General features: G+C 49.2%; 1 non-coding gene across 1 annotated transcript; it reads right to left on the bottom strand.

The window, feature by feature from the left end:
* Nucleotides 1-3,902: 3,902 nt before the first annotated feature.
* Nucleotides 3,903-3,974, bottom strand: trnae-uuc (transfer RNA glutamic acid (anticodon UUC)). The gene has a single exon. It is a non-coding gene; the product is annotated as a tRNA-Glu (tRNA).
* Nucleotides 3,975-4,541: the final 567 nt, after the last annotated feature.

The raw sequence follows: 4,541 nt of genomic DNA on the forward strand, positions 1-4,541 counted from the left end.
AAGCGTTTGAGGCGCTGAAAGAGGGCTTAGCCAAAGCAGGGACACTAGCCTACTTTAACAAAGACGCACCGACCAAAATCATTGCAGATGCTAGTCCAGTGGGATTATGAGCAGTGTTAGTACAGACCCAGAATGGAGAAAATCTTCCCATTTGTTATGTCAGTCGTGGTCTAACCGACTGTGAACGCAGGTATTCTCAGACAGAGAAAGAGGCCTTAGGTCTGGTATGGGCGTGTGAAAGGTTACACCCATACATATATGGTAGACGATTTGACTTGGTTACAGACCACAAACCTCTTGAATCTATCTACAGCCCACGCTCGAAACCATGCGCTCGTATAGAGCGATGGGTCCTAAGGTTACAGCCTTATGATTTTAAAGTAGTACATATCTCGGGCAAAAAGAACATAGCAGACCCACTATCACGTCTGCTGGGGAACAGCGCACTGAAACAGAAACATGCACACGGATCCGACGAGTACGTGAGATTCGTTGCAGTGAGTGCCACACCCAGAGCATTGACAACCCACGAGGTGGAGGAGGCATCAGCCCACGACGAGGAGCTGATCGAGGTGCGTAAACCTATTGAGAGTGGACACTTTGAGAAGTGCGCAGCATATGCAGCGGTGGCTAGTGAGTTATGTGTAATAGGACAGTTGGTTCTACATGGAACGCGTATTGTGCTGCCACAAGTACTGCGGACACGCGCTCTCTCACTTGCACACGAAGGACACTTAGGAATTGTCGGAACTAAACAGCACCTCAGGAGCAAAGTCTGGCGGCCAACAATGGACAGAGCAGCCGAGAGACATTGTAGGTCATGCCACGGATGCCAAGTTGTTGCTCGGCCAGACGCACCGGAACCGTTAAGACCAACAGAGTTACCAGAGGGGCCCTGGCAAGATATTGCCATTGACTTACTCGGACCCCTGCCGACAGGTGACTCGATTCTAGTTGTAGTTGATTACTACAGCCGCTACTATGAGTATGACGTGTTAAAGTCCACAACCACGTCAACAGTGATAGACAGTCTAGAGACAATCTTCAGTCGACATGGAATTCCCGTCACACTGAGGTCGGACCAGGGTCCTCAGTTCAAATCAGAGGAGTTCAGTGAGTACTGTAACACCAACGGAATCAAGCATGAGAAAACAACGCCACGATGGGCGCAGGCGAACGGCGAGGTAGAACGTCAAAACGCCTCGCCGATGAAGAGGATTCGCATCGCTGTTTCAGATGGACTCAATTGGAAGCGAGAACTTAGAAAGTATGTGACAGTATACCGGAGCATCGATCACGCGACCACAGGGAAGAGTCCCGCGGAGTTGCTCTTCAAAAGAAAGGCGAGGGGGAAGCTGCCAAGCATCACAGCAGCACACGCTGATCTGGAGGTAAGAGACAGAGATGCAGAACAGAAAGGACAATCAAAGATCCATGCAGACGAACGGCGTCACGCCAGGTACTCGGATGTCAATGTCGGTGACACGGTCCTGGTGAGACAAGAAAAGACTGATAAACTGACAACACTATTCAACACAACGCCACACAATGTGGTGAGCAAATCAGGAAACCAAGTTGTCGTCGAATCTCCAACCGGAGCCAGATACACACGGAACACAACATTCGTGAAGCGATACACCAGTACTCAGGAGACACCTGCCGGAACAGAAGCATCACAGGATGCCGAGGACTGCACATCAAACAGAGAGACACTGGGTGCTCAAAACGCAGAGCGGAGCAACACCAGCAATGACACCCCGGGGGCAGACAGGCCGCCAAGAGAGAGACGCTTGCCATCGAGGCTGGCAGATTATGATTTGACATAGACTGGAGAAATGTAAAAAAAAAACTGTTGGGCCAAGTTCAGTGACGATTGTTGTTTGATGATGCAAATGTGAAATTAACATATTAAAAGGTCTTATATGTTTACAGACTGTTCATAAGTGAATATGTGTTAATGGATAATTAATACATGGTTCTAATTAAGGTGAAAGCATACATAATATGTGGTATGTGTTTTGGTTAGGAAAGTTTTGATACTGTCATTATATGGGTTCATATTTTTGAATTGAAAATAACCTGAAGTTTATTTCCCAGAAAAGGAGGGATGTCATGTACCGGTTTGGCATGTAAGGGCACCCGTATGTATGTGACGTCACCTGTTGACGTGGGGAGAAGCGCGACGAATATTGTTCGGGCAGTCTTGCAATACGGTGGAATAAAGCAAGCCACGTTAGGCATTGTGTAATAACGGTGTGCCTAATCATTTATAATCAACGACACCTAAATAAGCATATAGGTGGGAATAACGGATCAGAACATTATCCATCCACGTTACACTACCCCCCCTCTTTCGGGAAAGCGCGTCCGCACGTATCCCACTAGTGACACCAATGTAGCGAATTCGGGGGGCAGCCGCAGGAACCGCCGCAGCCGGGGCGCGAATCCGTATTTTCCGCACCGCGGGACACGTCACTGACCGCTCGACTAAAGGGTCCGACCCGTTAGCCAGCGTGTCTGTTTATCCATGCGCGGTACAGTGTTGTTGTTCCTAGTTTGTTGTTCCGGGGACCAAGTTGAATGTGACACAGACCACAAATAATGCGAGCTAGAGCTGAGTATAATGTGAAGACTGTTACGTTAATAAGGTCAAAAGTACGCAAATCCAAGTGCTTTAACCGCCCATTCTGCAGTTTACAAAGAACATAACAGAATGAAACAGTGGCAACAGTGGGATGGTGAGACCGTGAGGCCGTCGGAAGCGCATGCACCCAGAGGCGTGAGGGAGCTGGAGCGCGGGGACGCGCTTGCTTACCAAACGAGCGGGGTAGTGTAACGATCACAGATGACTAAACTCGCTACGGGTCGGACGGAGTCTTTAGTTCAGGGGTCCCCAACCACCGGGCCACGGACCGGCATCGGGCCGCAAAGCATTTGCTACCGGAAGGAAACAATATTATAGACAATATTCAAATAAAAGCCCTAACGCTAGAGGGCTTTTAATTTGAAACAGCCACTCGAAGTGTGCACAATGACGTAATGTCATCACTCATTCACGTAACATTCGGCAGACCAATTTAATAACTCAGCAACGCACTCAGTCAACTCACTGCTAGCAGCTAGTTAGCTACCATGAGTCCCGGTAAAAAAAACAAAAAACAAACGTCGCTTGAGAGTTTCTTCGGAAGTGTGATATGTGGAGACAAGCTGTCTTGCTGGTTGTCCATCGTGCCCGATGATGACCATCTTCTTCTATTTGTGGGTCCTTTGAGGACTCAGATAGCAGAAGATACCTGCGCAGAGATGGTTTTTAAAGTGGCATGGGGGGTGCACTTCTCCCAACGCCACATGACTTGATTGTAGAGGAGATGGTTCCGATGGCAAGGGGGATCCCTAGACGACCGGCACCTCCACACAACTGCAGGGGGCTGCCGGAAATCCAGTTTTTCGGAAACCGCCTCGAAGCGTGCCGCCACAGCTTGCTTTTCTGTTGGGGTAAGCTCCCTTAGCCTTATGTCTTCCAGACTCACCCACAAGGCAGCGGGGCAGTGGTTGATAGGTGCCAGGGCCTGCACACCATATCTCTGGGGCCCACTGCTGCTCCGAGATCCCCTGCCAAGTTAGCCTGGGGCCGCAAGACCCCAGTTACCATGTGTGGCCACGGGGAGGCCTGGCAGGAGTCTTGGTGAAGGAGAGGCTATGTACTGGCAAGGAAGGCTTACACGCTAGGATGCTTCCCTATTCGCCACAGAGGCTAGCCAGCGGCAGCAAGCTAAGGGCAGGAAGGACACAAGCGGGTTGGATGAACACATGCACCTTCCCTCCAACTACACACTGCTGCACTAGACGCATCACAACACCCTGTGTGTATGTACACACACACACACACACAAAAATCTTAGTTCCCATACCGGGAGTCGAACCCGGGCCGCCTGGGTGAAAACCAGGAATCCTAACCGCTAGACCATATGGGAACAAGCTGTCTAACGAGGCAATGAAGCCCTCAAAACTGCTTTGGCACTCCGAGTCCAAGCGCCCTTGGACTCAAAGTGTTCTGAATAATAGTTCTGAATAATACTACTTCTGAATAATTAATTCTGAATAAAACCACTGAAAGAAAAACCCGTGGAGGTATTTGAGCGAAAACAACGGGACAGAAGCAAGTGGGACAGAAGCAAGTAAGTGCTGTGCGCCACCACCTCTACACATGCTGCTGCTCTGAGAGCGTCGTACTTAGTGGCTAGTCGTGTCGCTAAGGCTAAGAAGCCTTTCACTATCGGCGAAGAATTTATTCTGCCTGCTGCCGAGGACGTGTCGTGAACTGTTGGGGGAAGCTGCTGCTAACAAGGTGGCAAATGCTACTAGTTTCAAGGAGAATTGATGAAATTGGTGAGTTGCAATGTTGTTATATGTATGCTGATGCGAGAAAAATATGCGCTGTGTGTTTAATATCCAAACGTTACTTTATATGTTATGATACTATTAATTTATAAGCCTACCCTAGTATATTTCGGTTGTTATTAAGCCACCCCCGCCCCTCC

This window comes from Lampris incognitus, chromosome 4 (genome assembly GCF_029633865.1).
Source record: "Lampris incognitus isolate fLamInc1 chromosome 4, fLamInc1.hap2, whole genome shotgun sequence".
Taxonomy (NCBI): domain Eukaryota; kingdom Metazoa; phylum Chordata; class Actinopteri; order Lampriformes; family Lampridae; genus Lampris; species Lampris incognitus.